Consider the following 22082-nt stretch of genomic DNA (forward strand, 5'->3'; position numbering starts at 1 on the left):
AATGAATAGATCATCCAAAGAGAAAACCAATAAGGAACCATTAACCTTAAAGAAAACACAAGACAATATGGACTTACTACATATCTACAGAACATCCCATCCAAAATTAGCAGAATACATACTCTTCCCAAGGGCACATAAAACATTCTCGAGGACAAATCACATGTTAGGCCACAGAACCAGTTTTAATAAATTTAAAAATACTGAAATATTGTCAAGCATCTTTTTTGACCAAAATGGTATGAAACAAGAAATTAATTATAAGGAAAAAATCTGAAAAAATGTGAAGATAAAACAACATGTTACTGAATACTAGGTTAAAGAAATCAATGAAGAAATTAAATCTTAGTGATTCTAAGAGAGAAGTTTATAGCAACACAGGCAGACCTTAAGAAACAAGAAAACTCTCAAATAAATGAACTAACTTTATACCTAATGGAACTACAGAAAAGAATACAAAGCCCAAAGTTAGTAGAAGGAAGGAAATAATAACTATTGGAAATGAAATAGAGACTAAAAAGACAACAGGAAAGATTAATAAAACTAAGACCTCATTCTTTGAAAAGATAAACAAAACTGACAAAGTTTTAGCTAGATTCATCAAGAAAAAGAAAAAGAGAAAGGGTTGATATAAATAAAATCATGTGATGTTATGAGAACTGGGTGTTACATGAAACTGATGAATAAATGAACTCTACATCTGAAACTAAAGATGTATCATATGTTGGCTAATTGAATTTAAATAAAAAATTAGAAATGAAAGAGAAGTTACAACTGATATTACAGAAATACAAAGTATCATAAGAAACGATGATGAACAATTACAGGTCAACAAACTGGACAATCTAGAAGAAATGCATAAATTCCTAGCAACAGACAAAAAATATTCCAAAAATAAATGCTGACAAATTATAAAAGTTGAATAGACTAGGGGGTGCCTGGGTGTCTCAATCATTAAGTGTCTGTCTTCAGCTCAGGTCATGATCCCAGGGTCCTGGGACTGAGTCCTGCATCAGGCTCCCTGCTTGGCAGGACGACTGCTTCTCCCTCTCCCACTCCGCCTGCTTGTGTTCCCTCTCTCACTGTGTCTCTCTCTGCCTCTGTGTCAAATAAATAAATAGAATCTTTAAAAATAAAAAGTTGAGTAGACTAATTACTAGTAAGGAGACTGAATCAGTAGTCAAAAACTTCCTAACAAACGAATCCAGGACGAGAAAACTTCACTGGTGAATTCTAACAAATATTCAAAGAAGATTTAAATCCTGTCTTTCTTAAACTCTGAAAACAAACAAACAAACAAACAAAAAACAAAAAACAAAACTGAAGAGAAAGAAACACTTCTAAACTTCTAAATGAGGCCAACATTACCCTGATACCAAGACCAGACAAAGACAAGACACAAAAAAAATTTACAAGCTGATATCCCTGATCAACATAGATGCAAAAATCCTCAACAAACACTAACAAACTGAATTCAATAATACCTTGAAAGGATCATTAACCATGACCAAATAGAATTTATTCCATGGATACAAGGATGGTTCAACACCAATATATTAATCAGTTTGATGAAGGATACCAACAAAATGAAGGATAAAAATAATCTGCATTATCTTGATAGATGCAGAAACAACATTTAACAAAATTCAGTAAGCATTCATGATAATAACTCTCAAAAAGTATGGGTACAAAGGAAACATACCTCAACAGAAAATATATAACAAGCCCACAGTTAACATCATACTCACTGGTGAAAAGCTGAAAACTTTCCCTGTAAGATCCAGCAAGACAAGGATGCCCACTCTCACCACTTTTATTCATCATATTATAGGAAGACCTAGCCAGAGCAATTATGCAAGAAAAAGAAATAAAAGGCCTCAAAATTGAAAAAGAAAATGAAACTTCCAGTAGTTTCAGATAATATGATTTAATATATAGAAAGCCCTAAAAACTCCTCCAAAAACTGTTAGAACAAATTCAATGAAGTCATAAGATACAAGATCAATATACAAAAATCAATTGTGTTTCTATATACTAATAAGAAACTGTTAGAAAGAAAGATTAAGAAAATAATCCCATTTATAGCTGCATCGGAAATACTACCTAGGAATACATTTAATCAAGGAGGTAAAAGACCTGTACTTTGAAAACTATAAGACAATGAAGAAAGAAACTGAAGAAGACATAAATAAATGGGAACATATCCCATGTTCATGCATTGGAAGAATTATTATTGTTAAAATGTCCATATTACCCTAAGCAATATATAAATTCAAGGTAATCCCCATCAAAATTCCCACAGCATTTTTCACAGTAATAGGACAAGCAATACTAAAATTTATGTGAAACTACAGAAGACTCCAAGTAGCCAAAGCAATCTTGAGAAAGAATAACAAATCTGGAGACATCATGTTCCCTGATTTCAAACTATATTACACAGATATAGTTATTAAAATAATATGGTATCCACAAAAAAACAGATACATAAATTGATGAAACAGAATAAAGAGCCCAGAAATAAACCCACACATAAGGACAATTAATTTATAACAAAAGAGGCAACAGATAACAATGGTGGAAGGATGGTCTCTTCAATAAATAGTGCTGGGTAAACTGGACAGTAAGATGCAAAAGAAAGACACTAGACTATAATTTTATACCATAAACAAAAATTAACTCAAAATGGATTGAAGACTTGAATGTAAGATCTAAAACCATAAAACTCATAGAATCAAACACAAGCATTAAGCTACCTGACATCAGTCTTGATGATAAATTTTCTTGGATATGACTCCAAAAGAAAAGATAATAAAAGTAAAAATACACAAGTGGGACATCAATAAACTAAAAAGCTTTTCACAAGAAAGGAAACCATTAATACCTACTGAATGGGAATGTTTGCAAATCACATAAAGGGTTATTATCCAAAATATATAAAGAACTCATATAACTCAATAGCAAAAAAAAAAAAAAAAAATGCAATTAAAAAAAGGGCAAAGGAGCTGAGCTGACATTTTCCCAAAGAAATAAAGATGGCCAAAAGGCACATGAAAAAATAATCAATATCACTATTCATCAGGGAAATGCAAATCAAAACCAGAATGGGCGAACTCCTCACACCTGTTAGAATGACTATTATCAAAAAGAAAAGAAATATTGATAAGGTTGTAGAGAAAAAAAAAAATAGAGTGTACCACTGGTGGGAATGTAAACTGATGCAGCCACTATGGACAACAGCAGGGTGTAGCTTCTTCAAAAAATTAAAAATAAAACTACCACATAATCCAGTAATTCCACTTCTATATATTTAACTGAAGAAAATATATTCAAAAAGTAAATTAAAAAATATATGAATTCTTATGTTTACTACAACTTAACAATAACCAAGATATGGAAACAACCTAATTGTCCTTCGATGGATGAATAAAGAAAATGTGATGTGTACGTACACGTACACACACACACACACACACACACACACACAGAGGAATACTATTCAGCCATAAAAAGAACGCAAACTTGCTGGCTGCAAGAAGATGGATGAATCTAAGTGAACTAAGTTAGACAAATACTTTATGCTCTCCCTTTTACGAGGAATGTAAGAAAAAAAAAAGAAAAGAAAGAAAGAAAAGAAACAACACAAATCCTACATACAAGACAGAAAGGTGGTTGCCAGAGTGCAGGGGTGAGTTAGGAGATGGCTGAAATGCATACAGGGGTCAAGAGGTACATACTTCCAGTTACAAAATAAATAACTCATGGGGATGTTATGTACAGCATGGTGACTACAGTTAATAATACTGTAGTGCATTGATGATATTGAGGTATGTGCCCTCTATCCCTACACTTTGAAGAGGTTTGATCAGGAAGGGATGCTGTACTTTGTCAAATGCTTTTTCAGCTTAGTGAAATAAGTCAAACAGAGAAAGACAACTATCATATGATCTCCCTGATATGAAGAAGTGGTGATGCAACATGGGGGCTTAAGTGGGTAGGAGAAGAATCAATGAAACAAGATGGGATTGGGAGGGAGACAAACCATAAGTGACTCTTAATCTCACAAAACAAACTGAGGGTTGCTGGGGGGAGGGGGTTTGGGAGAAGGGGGTGGGATTATGGACATTGGGGAGGGTATGTGCTTTGGTGAGTGCTGTGAAGTGTGTAAACCTGGTGATTCACAGACCTGTACCCCTGGAGATAAAAATATATGTTTATAAAAAATAAAAAATTAAAAAAAAATAATACTGTAGTGCATACTTCAAAGTTGTCAAGAGAGTAAATCCTGAAAGTTAACTTTGTTTATAGATAGTAACTAGATTTATTGTGGTGATAACTTCACAATGTATACAATTATTGAATCATTATGTTGTACACTTAAAATCAATATAATGTCATATGTCAATTATACCTCAATAAAAACTCTTTAAAAGAAATGAAATATGAGACATAATTATCAGTAAAGAAGACATCAAAAATTGTAAAACAATACTAAGTACAACATGACTTCAATAAATTTAAAAAAATTCTACAGGAAATGTTTGAATTCCTTTAAAAATAAAAACTTGGGACACCTGGGTGGCTCAGTTGGTTAACTGCCTTCAGCTCAGGTCATGATCCCAAGGTTCTGGGACTGAGTCCCATATCAGGCTCCTTGATCAGGAGGGAGCCTGCTTCTCCCTCTACCTGCTGTTCCCCATGTTTGTGCTCTCTCTCTCTCTCTCTCTCTGACAAATAAACAAAATGCATATATGCATATTTATTTATTTTTTTATTTATTTAACATTCTCAACCCTGAATACTCATTATGATCACTGCATAGAATTTGGAACAAAAATTACCAATGCTTAGGCCCTACTACTGCAGATCAATTAAATCACAATATCAGATAATGGAGCCCGACTTTTTTTTTTTTTTTAAGATTTTATTTATTTATTTGACAGAGAGAGATCACAAGTAGGCAGAGCAGCAGGCAGAGACAGAGGGGAAGCAGGCTCCCTGCTGAGCAGAGAGCCTGATGCGGGGCTCGATCCCAGGACCCTGAGATCATGACCTGAGCCAAAGGCAGAGGCTTTAACCCACTGAGCCACCCAGGCACCCCCGAGCCTGACTTTTTAAAATCTCTTCAGTTGGTATGGATGGATGCTAAAAATTGAAAGCTTATACTTTCATCAGAAGATTCATTTCTGGGGGGGTGGGGTTATGGACATGGGGGAGGGTATGTGCTATGGTGAGTGCTGTAAAGTGTGTAAACCTGGCGATTCACAGACCTGTACCCCTGGGGATAAAAATACATTATATGTTTATAAAAAAAAAAAGAAAAGAAGAAGATTCATTTCCTCTGTTCTCATATCCCTTGTCATTAATTTACTTAATATTCTCTTGCTGTAGAATATATTGAAAAGGAAGTTAAAATACACCAATTAAAAGATACCAGAATCACATGAAATCACAGGTGAACTCCATTTAACTTCTAGAGAGAGAGGTGGAAAGCAATTTTTAGTATTTCATTTCATAGTAAAAGATGAAAAGCTGCCCAATTCATTCCATAATAACAGTGGAAACAAAAAACCAACATTGATTAAAATAATAATAACATCAAAATATACAGTTCCAGTATTCAAACATGAGACCCAAGACCTATGCAGACAAATTAAAAGAATTAAGCAGGAAGAAGGCATCTAACCTAATTGTAACTGCCCTATTCAGGATAAATTCCATCATGGCCTTTCTTTCATTAAAAGAGAAAGCAGCTGGGGAAAGCTGCACTTTGGAAATAACCTCATGTAAAGAAATCTAAAATACTCTCTCTCCTGGTAACATTGGAAGCTAGCCTGTGTAAAAGGCCTTAAAGTCATTTTTATCTAATCCTACTTTTTTACATTTTGCCATTAAAATTATTTCTTGGTAACCTTAGTTCCTCTATTCATAATTATCCTGTGTTTCATTAAGATGGAATATTAATCATATGTCAATGAATAGAAGTTTGCATTATGAGACTCTACCAGATACCCAGATAGCTGGAGTCTCCTTATAAATTGTGTACAAAAGAACAAACAAAAACATGTACTTTTTCTTGTGTGAATAACTATTATTATTTTAAATCTATGCTCATTAATCATTGCTCTGATTTTCTACCTGGTATTTCTTTTGTAAATCTACCAAAGTCAGTTTTGTTTCTTTCTCCTTTGATCTTCACCCAAATGGTTTCCATGAAAGGACCCTCAGATTGTGAATTTCTACATAATACACATATGTGTACAACATATTCTGGGCATAAGAAGATAAGATAGAAACAGTGCCAAAAAAAGATACTTTAGAAAGGTACCAAAGAAAGAACTTAATGCAAATTTGTCTTATTTAACAAATTACTCTAACCAGGCCTTGAATATAAACACACAACACTTATCTTTTCAGTGGGCTTCTATGATTTCTCAACATTTAGAAAATTCACAATTACTTAATTGATACCATCACTGAAACTTTTCAGTTTTTACTATTTTTAGTATTTTGAACCCTATTAGTAAGAAGGTCCTTTTGGTTAGAATCAGCAAAGTGAGCAGATTTATGAATACAGTTAACCAAGTTTTTTGTGTGTATTGTGTGTACGTCCAATCTCAATTCAATAATAAATGTATCATTCTCAAAATATTCTCCACCGTATTCAGTGTGTCAACATTTTATCTAACTAATAAATCAATTTCCTCTTCTCTTTTAGTAATAATTCTACAGGTAACCTTTTCACATGCCAAAACTGTGGTGGTATTCAAAGCAACCAGAAAGCAAAAACTGTAGCTAGGCCATGACATTCTCAATCCTCATTCCTATCAATGAGTATAAAGAGGGAAAAAGCTAACAAGTGTCATTATAGTAGAAGGTCGCATAAGTATGAAATTGAATGTCTAGACGGTCACAGACCTAAACAGATTCCTAACTACAGATGAAAGGGAGACCGGGAAAAAAAGAAAATCTATTGAGGCAAATAATACTACGCAAACCTTTTTCTACGGCTTATCTCCTAACACTCCAGCATATTTTAAAATATATGAAAGCTGTGTTTTAGGAATGAAATTGAGTGAGTCAAAAACCAGTAAGTTCAACAATGTATGTTTGTATTATTCTTGGTTGTGTAGCCACAGATTGTGGTAAGCTAGAGAACAAATATGCATGGGTTTACAAATATCTTCTTGATTTGAAGAGGGATAACACAGCATTGAGTTATTGAGCAGTGATAAAGGAGCAGATTAGGATAAACTAGTCTAGAGTATTTGCATTTATGGATATTATTCTATTTGATCCAGGCTTGTAAGGATTCATGCATTTCCCATTAGGTGCAAAGGGAAATAAAGAACCGAAGCACTTGTTTACCTTATGATTAAACATCACGTCAACAGTATCTTTTAATCTCTGAGTGCATTTAGTGCCATTAGGTATGCTATCAAACATCCTGTCTTGATTATTCCCTGGGCCCTCACAGGTGGCAGTAGCACTGTTGTCATAAGGTGGAACACAGGAAAAAAAAGAGGACTGATACTGGAGGCTCATAAATGGAGAAATGAAGAGGCTGTGCTTGCTGGAGTTGCAAAGAAATTGAGGAGTCGAGAAACTAGAATATCGGGAGGGAAGATCCACAAAGACAGAACTGGAAAAACATGTTAAGTCACACAGATCAGTTCATCAAGTTTTTGAAGATAGATATAACAGGGGAATGGATCAGCAATGTCAATATCCCAGTAACAAGGCCCCAAACCATGAAAAATCAAGGCATAGATATATTGATTGAATGATTACAACTTATCAATAAGGAAAAAGAAAGACCCCAACGTTATAAGAGAAAGGAAAGATGAATTAGAAACACATTTAGTGTGTTTACACCCAGGAAGTGATATATACTATTACTTCAGAGTGGACTTAGCATAATTGTAATATATATTACAAATAAACATTTAATTTGCACAAATTGTAAAGTATATTATATAATATTCATTATATAATATTTAATATATATACCACATATTATGTAAATGTGTATTATAAAAATATACATTTTATAATTATATATGATTACATAGGTACACATTAATGTAAATATACACTTAATTTATAGATGTTATAAATGCTTATTATATGGTTGTAAAATGTATACTACAAAATCTAGGGTAACCACTAAAATTTTTTTAGAAGTATAATCAATATGCTAACAAAGAGGAGAAAATTAAATCACATAAAATACACAATTAAAACTGGAGAAGGAATAATAAGGGGGCAAAAGATATTACTAGTACAATGAATAGAAAACAATTAGAAAAATGGTAAATATTAAACCAACTCTTATCAAAATCACTTAAATGTGAATGGTCTAAACATACCAATTAAAATGCATAGACTATCAGAGCTGATTTTAAAAAAGATCCAAGTATATGTTATCTATAAGAAACGCCTTTTGAAATAAAGACATAAAGGGGCACCTGGGTAACTCAGTCAGTTAAGCAGCCACCTCTGGATTTCAGCTCAGGTCATGATCTCGGGGTTGCGGGATAGAGCCCCCAACTGGACTCTACACTCAGCACAAAGTCTGCTTGTCCCTCTTCCTCTGCTCCTCCCCCCAGCCATGAGCTCTTTGTCTAGACTGCATGAATGAAATCTTTAAAAATAGATACATACATGTATACATACATACATAAAGACATAGTTATGTTAACAATAAACAGATGGGGAAATATGTACCATGATATCATTCATCAAGAGGAAACTGAACTGCCTATTAATTACAGACAAAGGAAGTTTTAAAATAAGGAAAATACTCAGGGATAAACAGAGGTATTACATAATGATAAAGAGTCAATTCTATAAAAATACGTAATAATCCTTAACATATATGCTCCTAAAATAAGAGCATCCAAATATGTGAGGCAAAATCTCATACAAATTCAAAGAGCAATAGATAAATCTATTCCTATAGTTGGAGATTTTAACAGTTCTCTTTATTATTGGCAGATGAAGCAAGCAGAAAATCATTAAGGATATAGTTGCCTTGTACAGTATCATTAATCAACTTGATTTATTTGACATTTATAGGATATCTAATCCAATGACATTACAATACACATTATTCTCAAGTTCATACAGAACATTCAGCTAGACAGACCACATTCTGGGCCATAAAACACACCTAAATTAATTCAAAAGAATAGAAATCATATAAAATATATGAGAGACCATAGTGGTATTACACTAGAAATCAATAAAAAGAAAGTCAGGAGGTAAATCCAAAATATTTGGAGATTAAACCACATACTACTAAATCAAACATGGGTCAAAGGAGAAGTCTCAGGAGGAATTTTAAAATACTTTGATATAAATGAAAATAAAATTTATTAATGCTTGGAAGGAATTTTATAGCACTACATGCATTAGTAAAAAAAAAAAAAATAGTCCTAAAATCAATAATCTAAGCCTCCAAAAAACTAGAAAAAGTATCTTCAACTTAAAGTTAACAGAAGAATAAATAAAAATTAGAGCATAAGTCAATAAAGTTGAAAATAACACAGAAGTCAATGCAGAAAATCAACAAAACAAAAAGTGGTTTTTTGAAAAGGTGGATATAATTGACAAGGTTGTATCTGGCCTAAATGAGGGGAAAAAAGAGAAAATAAAAGTTACTACTATTAGAAATGAGAGATCATCACTACTGATTCCATAGTCCTCAAAAATGTAATAAAGTTATAGTATGAACAACTCTATGTTTACAAATCTGATAATTGAGTTGAAATGGACCAATTTCTTGAAAGACACAAATTCCTAAAACTTAGACAAGGAGAAACAGATCATCTGAGCATAACTACTGTCTATTAAAGATACTGAATCAGTAATTAATAACCTTACAAAAAAAAAGATACTATTAAACTCCAGTGATTTCACTGGTGAATTCTATCCAGAGTCTAAGGAAGAATATATGATACCATGCACTTGTTAAAACCCAGGAAGTTTTACAGCACAATGAGTGAACTTTCATGTATGCATATTAAAAAAATGTATTTAGGAGTTTGGAAATCCCAGGAAGAAATGCAGACTGTGATAAGAGCACCTAACTGTATTACAAATGTATGAAACAATCTCACTGAACGGAATGGGAGGGAAAGGTGCTGACCTAAATAATATTGGAATGAGTGAACTCTGAAAGACGAAATGCAAAAGAACTGTACTTTAGCTGATAAAATGTTTTCCCAGGGGGTTATGGGTTAACAATGCTGCTGCTGCTATTCAAGTATTCTGAAATACAACAATTAAATGGATGGAAGAAGGTGGCAGCCAGACTTCACATTTCTGGAGTTTAAATTTAAAGATAAGCATGGAGAGGAAATAAGAATCATCCTTGGAAATAAATTAAAGTTGGACACATCAGTATGGACCTATGTTTAGTTTACCATATATAGACTGTTACCTATAGGAATATTTATAGATATGTCTACATACACATAAATCTTTGGTTACCTGGGAAATAAATGACACCGTTGTAACAATGAGCATTCCTGGTACCTAGCTAGATATTGGTTTCGTTTTTTTTTTCTTTTCTTTTCTTTTAAGATTTTATTTATTTATTTGACACAGAGGTAGGTCATAAGTAGGCAGAGAGGCAGGCAGAGAGAGAGGGGGAAGCAGGCTTCCTGCTGAATAGAGAGCCTGATGCGATGCGGGGCTGGATCCCAGGACCCTGAGATCATGACCTGAGCCCAAGACAGAGGCTTAACCCACTGAGCCACCCAGGCGCCCCTAGATATTGGTTTCTGATGCCATTCTCCAATAAAAGAAACAAATATTCCTTGGAGAAATGGCTAATTCCAGGACTGGGGCCAGAAATATATAAGATGAGCCTGGAGTATCTTACAGTGCCAGCATGTAAGGAAGTGTTCAAAAAACCAAAAACCCCACTTTGATGAGGGCATGTCAAAGGTACACAGGAGCCAAGTGAAAGAGCTCCCATTCAACAATATAAAAATCTGACAAATAAAAGAATTCTATAAATAAATTCTATTTATTCTATAAATTCTATATTCTAGGGTGCCTGGGTGGCTCAGTGGGTTAAGTCGCTGCCTTCGGCTCAGGTCATGATCTCAGGGTCCTGGGATCGAGTCCCGCATCGGGCTCTCTGCTCAGCGGGGAGCCTGCTTCCTCCTCTCTCTCTCTGCCTGCCTCTCTGCCTACTTGTGATCTCTCTCTGTCAAATAAATAAATAAAATCTTTTAAAAAAATTCTATATTCTATAAATATTCTATATTCTATAATTCTATAAATAAATTCTATATTATTTATAATATTCTATATTATTCTATAAATATTCTATATTTTATAAATTCTATAAATTTATTTCTATATTCTATAAATATTCTGTAATTCTATATCCTATATTCTATAAATAAATTACTCTATTCTATATTCTATAATTAATTTATTCTATATTCTACACAGATACTCTACCCTCAAGGAGGAGGAATATAATCCCACACTTTAGGTATGGGCTACACATAGAAATTCCCTTACAAAGAGTACAATATGGAAGGGGGGAAAATACACTGGAGAGGCCTCAGCCATGGTGATCAAGGCCAATATCAACGGTTATAAATCACACTGATAGTACATATACTTGGTAAAGTTACACTTTGTTTCTGTGGTCCTCCTCCCAATAACCCATAATACCAGTTTTACCATAAGAAAAACGTCAAACAAATTCTAATAATGGGCAATCTATAAAACACCAGAAACACTGTCCTCCAATCTGTCAAGGCCATCAAAATCAAGGAAAGCCTGGGAAACAAAGAAGACATGTCCTAAGAAGGTATGACAACTAAATGTCACATGGTATTCTAGATGGGATACTATAACAGAAAAGGGACATTGGATAAAAACAAAGAAAATCTAAGTGAACTAGAGATATTATTTAACAATAATGTATCAATATTGTTTCATTAGTTGTTCATAAATATCCTAATCTAAGATGTTAATGATAATGATAGGGGAGAATGGAGTAGGATCCAGAACTCTCCTCACAAGTTTTCCATAAATCTAAAACTGCTCTAAAAAATAAAAATTTATTAAAAAGCAAAAAGAAAGTAAAAAAATAAAAAAGGAAAAAGATAGTGGAAACAAAAGGAATGAAGTACTGATACATGCTACAACCTGTATGAACCTTGAAAATATGAAATAAACCAGTCACAGAAAGCCACGTAAGATATGATTCCTTTTATTTATTTACTTTTATTTTTATTTTTTAAAAGATTTTATTTATTCATTTGATAGACAGAGATTACAAGTAGTCAGAGAGGCAGGCAGGGAGAGAGGATGAAGCAGGTTCCTCGCTGAGCAGAGAGCCCCATGTGGGGATCCATCCCAGGACCCTGAAACCATGACCTGAGCCGAAGGCAGAGGCTTTAACCCACTGAGCCACCCAGGCGCCCTTATTTATTTATTTTTAAAGATTTTATCTATTTGAGAGAGAGAGTAAGCCAGAGAGATAGCACAAGCTGGGGGAAGGGCAGAAGGAGAGGGAGGAGACGCCCAGATGAGCAGTGAGCTGGGGAAGGGGCAGAAGGAGCAGGCTCCCTGCTGAGCAGGGAGCCCAATGCCAGGGCTCAATCCCAGGACCGTGGGATCATGACCTGAGCTAAAGGCATACCCTTAACCCACTGGGACACCCAGGCACTGCTGGTATGATTCCATTTATATGAAATGTCAAGAATAGGCACATCCAAAGAGACAGAAAACAGACTAGTGATCACCAAAGTCTGGGTTTGGGGAGAATGTTAGCTACCTGTAAGAGTCACTGGTAAAAAGATTATAGGTCTCTTTGTGGGAGATTTAAATGTTCCAGAATTACATAATGATGATCAGCATAAAATTTTGTAAATATATCAAAAACCATTGGATTTGCACTTTAAAAAGAAGAATCAATGAAACAAGATGGGATTGGGAGGGAGACAAACCATAAGTGACTCTTAATCTCACAAAACAAACTGAGGGTTGCTGGGGGGAGGGGGTTTGGGGGAAGGAGGTGGGATTTTGGACATTGGGGTGGGTATGTGCTTTGGTGAGTGCTGTGAAGTGTGTAAACCTGGTGATTCACAGACCTGTACCCCTGGGGATAAAAATATATGTTTATAAAAAATTAAAAATTAAAAAAATATATATATTTTTGAAAACTTCTCAAAAAAAAAAAAAAGATAAACCTTACTGTATGTGAATTATACCTTGAGAAAGCTGTTGATTTTAAAAAATCATTGCAAGCGGGTGCCTGGGTGGCTCAGTTGGTTAAGCATTTGCCTTCATTTCAGGTCATGATCCAAAGACCTTGGACCTTATGGATCCAAGCCCCGCTTCAGTCTCCTTGCTTCAGCTGGGAGCCTGCTTCTCTCTCTCCTCCCTGCCTGTGCTTTCGCTATCTCGGTCTCTCTCTCAAATTAAAAAAAAAAAAAAAAAGCAAAAACAACAATTAAAATTACTGCAATGATTTGTGTTTCCAAAATAGGTTTGATGCTGGGTCCAGACTGTACTCTTGATACTGTCAAAAATCTTATGACCAATAAAACTACCTGAAAACTATCAGCCAGGAAAAAAAAAACAAATTTATGTCACTAAACCTTATCAGATAATTAAATATATGAAAGTGTGTGTATACATAAAATAGTGTAATTATATACTATATTTTATTAATAAGAAAACTAAGGCTTAGAGAAGTGAAAGTACCTGTTTAAGATCATGAAACTAAAATAATAACTAAGACCATCAATTCCAGACCACATGACTTTCTAGTAACCATAATTTCTCCTTGATTATAGTACTGAACTCTCCTGATTTTGCTTCTTATCCTTTCCTTGAAATAATAATTTGGCAAAACTTTTCCATTGTTTGTATGTGCAGTCTATAATGTGGCACAAGGTTGTCATTGCTAGTTTGCCTCCTTTCACTATATTTGCCTGTATTTGTGTAGCCTGATCCAATTCTCTAAAGTGAATGTGTGTCCTTTGGATATTATCTATATTATTAACTCATTTGCTTTGCATAACACTGTTAAATAAAATAGTGCTAATAAAAATAGGAATTTGATTTTATGTGAAACAAGAAAATGAGATCTGACAATGACTTATCATCATAGTGTATTTGGCAAAGATACAGAGAGGGCCAACAACGAAACTTAACTACTTTACAACTTTGTATGGTAGTATATATCCTGATATGTTTTAACATGATAAAGAACACAAATCATTCTACATTCTGGGTTTTTCATTTAAAAAAATTCTTGTTCATCTCTTACAAAATTAATAATAATCATCATTACTTCAGTAATCTATCTTAAAATATGAAAGCATACTGATTGATTAATCTAAACAGACACTATAGTATAGCATGTGCTAAGGAGGTGGTGTATAAAATTAAAAAATTACTTTCTAATATTTAAAAAATGAGTAAATTACTGAAGTGTACAGATATTTTACTAGGAACTAAGGATAATATATTTGGTTAAGTGACTCTTCAATTTAAAATGAGTGAAAAAATATTCAGAACAAAGAAAGCAAATTATCTTAATGTAATGCCTTTAAACCACTAAAGTAGATTATATTGTATAAACCAGGTTAAAATTTAAATCCAGCATAAAACAACCAAAAAAAATGAAGTCTTAAAAGGAGATATAGTAAAATCAATATTGTTCTTTTGGAGTGAAAGCATTCTCTTGGAAATGGTCAGTAAACCATTAAGGCATCAGAACAAAAAATTTCAAGTAAAACTCCTGTAGATTTCAAGATTTTAATTACTGATGAATTACTAGAATGCTCCTCTTAATTCTGGAATCTTCCCAACCAATTTAGGAAGTAGTTTAATGGAGAAAAATATCTCTACATCAATGACTATTCAAAATGTATATGTGTAAATCATGTCATGAAGACAAAAAATGCATATATAAGCTATCTTCACCTAGAAACAACTGCACTGTTCAGGCCTCATAGCTCACCATTACTCCTGTGGAGGCTTGGCTCTTCCTCACTATTCAGGCTAGTAGGACCCCCAACTGCCCTTTTAGCCTTGTGTTAGCACAAGCAAATTATTTCAGTTAAAAGAAGAGAAATAATTGGTTCAACTTGAAGAGATAGTTTTTAAAAACAGTTTTGAGGTTTCTGAATCTGAAAACTGAGAGTCAGAAGATATCAGACTTACAAACATGAGAGGTCACAGAAACTATCTTCTGAGTGCATCGTATCATATATCATGGGTAAGACCTAACTTCATATTTTTTATTTTCTTTGTGTCCTTCTCTAACTAAACTTACAAATAGCTTTTGTAGCCAGACCAAATTACGTGGTTAATTAGAGGTGCATGATCATTATTTATTCTTCATTTATTGAAAGAAATAAATGCAGTAGTGAAAGTTTGGATACATGACTGTCATGAGTTAAAACTAGGCATGGTTATAATAATGGTTATGGGTATTGTGTTTAAATATTTGTACAAATGGATAAGGAAAATATGGTCCATATATACAATGGAGTATTATGCCTCCCTCAGAAAGGATGAATACCCAACTTTTGTATCAACATGGACAGGACTGGAGGGGATTATGCTGAGTGAACTAAGTCAAGCAGAGAGAGTCAATTACCATATGGTGTCACTTACTTGTGGAGGATGAGGAATAATACGGAGGACATTGGAAGAAGGAGAGGAGAAGTGAGTTGGGGGATATCAGAAGGGGAGATGAATCATGAGAGACTGTGGATTCTGAGAAACAAACTGAGGGAGGGAGGTGGGGGGTTGGGTGAGCCTGGTGGTGGGTATTAAGGGGGGCACTATTGCATGGAGCACAGGGTGTTATGCATAAAGAATGAATCTTGGAACACCGAAAAAAATAAAATTCAAAAAAAAATGTATAGCAAAAAAATAAATAAATAAGTATTATTTTCACAAAATCAGCAGGTAGAAGTCTATCAGCTAGTCAACTTCCATATGCTTCACCAGCCTTACCTGGCAAGTGGTGACGATGGTGACGATGACACATATAACGGTCATAATAACTCTATTATTAAGCTTGTTATGAAGATTAAATAATACTTAAAAGCTGCTTGTCACAGTGACAAATTAAATAGGATAAATTAAGCCTCTTCACCAGACTCATAGCAAGTATTTTAATAATTTAATAAGGTATACATTGTTGCAGGTTGCATTAATTAATTAATAAGAATTTACCCACAGAATTAAGCACATCAGCAATTCATTTACTAGGATAGGTAGATACATGACAATAAGTCTATAAACATTTTATAAACTTTATTTGAAAAAACTGAAATGATTTGTGATGGCATGATAGGAGACTATTCAATTTATTTCTAGGCAGTGATAAATGAAAAAACAGTTGCAAAGGATAAGAGGCCTAGAGTGGCAGGGACATTTGTATGAGTCCCTCTATCAATTCAAAATTCAAGAAGGACCTTTGGCTTGAGCATTACACCCACACCTCCAAGTCTCTGAGACTAGCTCAGTTACTATCTACCATGAGGGATTTCAGATTCATTTAATTCAGGCTCATGACTAATTCTTATAAAATAATTAGCTTTTGACCTCTGGCCAATACTACAATGATGTTTTGTGCAATTTCACAGGGAAAAGAAATCTGCCTCTGCATTTTCACCTCCAAAATCATAAAATTGCATCAGAAGAAGAAAGAATCAGAGTCTCAAAGTCTGAGACACAACTTTTGCATAGATAACCAGGAAAACAATACAACATTTTGGAAGATTTCTTCTCAAATACTCCTGGGATTGAGTTTTTAAAAAGAAAAAGGCTGGCGTAAGGGAAGAAAGGACAAAGAGTTTGGCTCTGTTACAACCTGACCAACATCTTTTGTAGAATTTTTACATACCAACAGTGAAAGTGGAGTTATTCCAATTAAGACATTTAGGATCTTGGCCACTTAGCCTCAAGACCATACATAGTGGGAACTAAGTAACTGCCACAGAATACTGTGTCCCTGATAAACTTATTTGTAAACCACTGGATAAAGAGTCTAGGATCTGCTTTAATTCTAACATTTTGTGATTATAAAATTTGATTTGAAAAGAATCTTAGAGATCCTCTAGATCCACTGTAAGACATGTATTTTAAATAGTAAGACTGGAATTATTAATGTTTTATAGATTAATGGGTCATCACATTCATTTAGGAGAGTAGTAAATAAACAAATTAAACAAACAACACTCTCCAAGTTGTGATGCAGTGAGGGTGGTTTAAGCAACCAGAACCCAAATGTTTTTAAACATATCAAGGGAGTCTAAAAATCACCAAAATGTGGAACAAAAAACAACAACAAAAGAAAACCTTCCTCCATTTTCAGTACTAAAAGACACTAAAGCATAAATAAAAGACTATCTATTTGACTTTCAAAGAAAAAGCTACAGAAAAAAACAACTGTGTATGAAAAAAATGGAATTTTGTCGGCTGAAGGAAAAAGAAAATAATAAAATAAAAAATGCACAGAAAACATCAGATGGACTATACCTCTCTGTATTTTTTACTCAATTATTGCCATGGTATAATATGGTAAAGCCTAAAATCCAGGATCATCTTTATAAATTATGGGATTTAGAGTCAGAACATCCACTGCAAAATGTTGGCTCCACTATTTGTTTATAAGTAAACAAATAATAATAAACAATTAGTCTCTTTAACTTTATCTCTAAGATAGGAATAGTAATAGACTCATGAAAATGCTTTGTAAAATGTTAAACTAAAAAATGAACATTTCTAAATAATTGAAAAGAGGGACCTGGAATAAAGTACTTATGCTGAGTAGTATTTCAGATTTAATTTCATTCTTAGTACTATAAACTGAGCTTCACACATCAGAAAACTGAAGCTTAGCAAAGTTCAATGAGTGTCAAGGTTAAATGGTAGAGTTAGAATTTGAACACAGGTTTCTAAATTTTCAGAGTCCAGGCTTTTATAATCTGTGCTGCTTTATAATTTAGCAGTGTTTTCAAGAATATACAAAAAATAGATTTCCCCCAGCTTCATATAATTTGCATTTACTATGATGTATCAATAACAGAATATTAATAAGCAATAAAAACACTCTGAAAGCCTTCACAGAATATATGTACCTGGACAAAAAACTATCCACAGAAAACTTATTAAACACAGGGAAAAGTTAAGATTCATGCCATTATACATATATATGATCTATACCTTGATTTTATGTTGTTATGATTGTTACTGTAACAATAATGACTGAAAACTCTACTTACATTATAGATTGACAAGCTTTATAAAGTAAAAATTGATCACAATTTTTAAGAGTATTTATATTCATGTACTTTAATACTTTGTCTTTGGTACTCATTAGCCCCTAAAAGATGCCATTAATTAGTAACCCCTATGTTCAATATAAGACCATGCCCTTCAAACTCCTTTTTTCCTCTATTATTAGGCCTGACGTTCAGCTGTCACAAAACCCCTGACCACCATGCATGTTACCTGCATATGAAATTGGTGTGTTCTGTTACCTGATGCTCACATTATATATTATATAGGCTTTCAGGGTCTTTCTCTCATTCTTCACTACAGGTATATGATTGATTTGCTTAAATTGTTTGTGCAAACAAAACGGTTGATACCAAAAATCTGCTTTCCTTCTGGACTTTAGGAACTTTGGCAACACAAAGAGCCCCTATATGACCAGCCCTTATCAAAATTTTAGGCGGTGAGCCTCTAGTGAGTTTCTCTAGTAAATATGCGTTTCACTAAAAACTTATAACACTTGCATCTTTTCTAATTTAGTAAGCCTAATGTTTCAAAGTTCAAACATGTTGTAAATGAAGGTCTAGCTTTTTCACATTAATTGCTCCATAGAATTTTATTATTTGTGTCAATTTTTTCATTTTCTATCAATGGACATTTAGGCATCTACATGTTTGGGTTTTTTCATTTTATATTTTTCACCTGTACGGTCACAACATGTTGCTAGAGAAAGTAAGCATGGAGTTTGTGACTAAACTGTGAAACATTCCCCCAGTTTTCTCCAATCTTCACCCCACGCAATAGTTTGCTTTTGCTGATTTTGATTTGTACCCTTTCACTGTAATAATTCATAGCCATAAATACGACTATATGCTGAGTCCTGTGCATATTCTTAGAAAATTATCAAACTTGCTGGTGATCTTAAGGATGCAGAAATATAAAATGGTTTAAGATATATCAAGAAATAAATATTAATGAGTAATGAGAATGTGTAGTAAGAAAGTATCTTCCTCATAGATAAGGAAGGTTTGATAAGGAAGGATAAGGAAGATTTGAAACAGAACCTTAGGAAATGGAATTCATAATCACTGAAAACACCAAATCAGACATTTTTAAAAGGATTTATATACAGCAGAAGAAAAAACTAGTGTAATGGAAGATAAATTTAAAGAAATTAACGGAAAGGCATCAGATAAAGCAGAGATGGAGAAGAGAACAAAAATAAAAGATTTAGAATATATCATAATAATAACGATATGAATCTTCATTGTCTTCACTGCTAATAACCATAGAGAAGTACCATTCTACAAAAGGGCAGAGATCATCAGAGGCAAAAAGAATATCCTAACAGTGTCTAGTAAGACATGGACTTAGATCAAGTAAGGATAATTAAGAGAAAAAAGCCTTCTTGACAACAAAAAAGCAGAAAGATTATGAATTGATAGTTTTGAATTGATGAGATAAAATAATAGTCAATCTAGATTGCATACTTAGCTAAACTTCTATTGAAACACAAAGCTGAAATGTTTTCTTTTCAGAAAAACTGTAATGAAGGACCTTACCAACAATACACCCTCACTAAGGAAATTTTGGAAAACATATTACTGCAAGACAAAAATCTTATGAAAGAATTCTAGGATATATGAAAAAATGTGAGCAAAGGCACTGCTAAATTTGAAGATATGTCTAAACAAAAGCCAATTACATAATATTCCAGCAATTAATTTATATTTGGGGAAGTTAAAAAGTAGGAGTAACATACTACAGAAGAATAAATGTAAGAATTAACGAAGCATTTTAGCATTTTATAAACACAAAAACCAATATATAAAAATCTACCGCATTCATTTCTAACCAACAAAATCAAAAATGAAATAAAAATTTAAAAAGGTGACTTATAATACCTAATACCTATAAAATAACTGAGGTTAAGTCTTCTAAACAAATGGTGTTAGTCTTCATTATTATTTATAGAATGTTGTAAAAATATATCAAAAGTACATGAACCAATAGAGAAATACATATATTCATTGATAAGAAATCCTAATATGTCAATAACCTAGTTATATATTTTCTTTATATATACATATATATAATATATGTATATGTGTATACATAATGTATGTGTACATTAGTCTTTTCATAAAACATTTAGGATGATTCACTTTTATCTAAGTACCATTTCAGCATCATCCTAGAGTAATACTTTCAATTTTAAATGTTAAAGTTTAAACATTTTGTAATATCTATCTATTTATTTAAAATATTTTATTTATTTGAGAGAGAGTGAGAGGAAAGAGTGACAAGTACACAAACAGGGAGAGGGAGAAGCAGGATCTCCACTGAGCAGGGAGACTGACACAGGGCTTGATCCCAGGATCTGACCTGAGCTGAAGGCAGATGCTTAACCAAATGAGCCACTTAGGTGCCCCATGATGTGTCCTTTCTGCATTAAATTATATACTGCTGTCTTACTATTTCTTATAATAACTTTTTCGTTCACTTATTTCAAATTTTCTGTCAATTTTATTTGACAGAAAGTGTGGCACTGCATTTTTAAAATGACAAAACTGTACTTAAATCTAATTTTAGTTTCTACTGTGGGCTTAGTAAATTTAGTTATTTAATGTATCATTATTACTAATACTTTTTTTTAATTTTTAATTTTTTTATAAACATATATTTTTATCCCCAGGGGCACAGGTCTGTGAATCACCAGGTTTACACACTTCACAGCACTCACCAAAGCACATACCCTCCCCAATGTCCATAACCCCACCCCCCTTCTCCCAACCCCCCTCCCCCCAGCAACCCTCAGTTTGTTTTGTGAGATTAAGAGTCACTTATGGTTTGTCTCCCTCCCAAACTTAAGCCCCCATGTTGCATCACCACTTCCTCACTACTAATACATTTTTAAGTGATCTTACTTTGTTTTACATTAAGCAAGTGCCTTTTTTCCTATTGTTTTATATGCTTTGTAAAGTTAAAAACATTTTTCAGAACTTTCAGCTTTATTGAGATATAATTGACATGTAACACTGTGTAAGTTTAAGGTGTACAATGTGACAGAATATTACTCAACCATAAAAAGAAGGGAATCCTGCTATTTCTGTCACTATTTCTTTTTTTAATCTTTTTTTGTCTGAAAACTATAAATTATTTTATATGCTTTTTACTATATTGAATTGAGAACATATGTAACTTTTAATGCAGTGGAAGTTCTTAGTAGGTTTAAGTTCTGAATTGTACAATAATTTCAGCCCTTCATCTCTGTAATTGCTCTCTGGAATATAACATAACTATTTCTAAAACACTACTTACTTGTGATTATGTATGTATGCATATACATACACATATGTGATTATGTATGCATATATTTCAAAAAATACTATGGAGGCACTTATCGTCTAACCATACAGTTTCCTAATCCCTCTGCTCACCTCTTACTCATCTTCATTTACTTTTCTTTATCCTGAAATATTTATTGCAGTTCTTGTAGGAAAAAGATTGAACCTCAAGAGGAATTCTGTCCCCTAATGTTTCTTACTCAGGCTATTTTACTCATTTATATTACTTTCTGGGCTTCTCTAGTAGTATATTTCATTTATTCTAGTTATACTTTTTTTTTTCCATCTTAACTTTTCTTAGATTGAGATGAGTTTTACAATTGATGCAACCTTACCAATGCATCATAACTTAATAGGCAGCGTCTTGGTAGTAAGTTAGGAAAGTTGTGTATCTGGTTTAGGTTCTACAAAATACGTTATAAACACTTATCGAGGGCTTTTCTCTATTCCAGGTATTACTTT

The 22082-nt window shown here is 33.3% G+C and overlaps 1 long non-coding RNA gene across 1 annotated transcript; it reads right to left on the bottom strand.

Annotated features, from left to right (window-relative positions):
• Window positions 1–208: 208 nt before the first annotated feature.
• LOC116596549 lies at window positions 209–21184 on the bottom strand. Its single transcript, XR_004288170.1, has 3 exons — window positions 21174–21184; window positions 14965–14974; window positions 209–273 (listed from the first exon to the last, which is right to left on the bottom strand). It is a non-coding gene; the product is annotated as an uncharacterized LOC116596549 (long non-coding RNA).
• Between the last annotated feature and the right edge of the window lie 898 nt (window positions 21185–22082).

Source organism: Mustela erminea, chromosome 7, assembly GCF_009829155.1.
Source record: "Mustela erminea isolate mMusErm1 chromosome 7, mMusErm1.Pri, whole genome shotgun sequence".
Classification (NCBI taxonomy): Eukaryota; Metazoa; Chordata; class Mammalia; order Carnivora; family Mustelidae; genus Mustela; species Mustela erminea.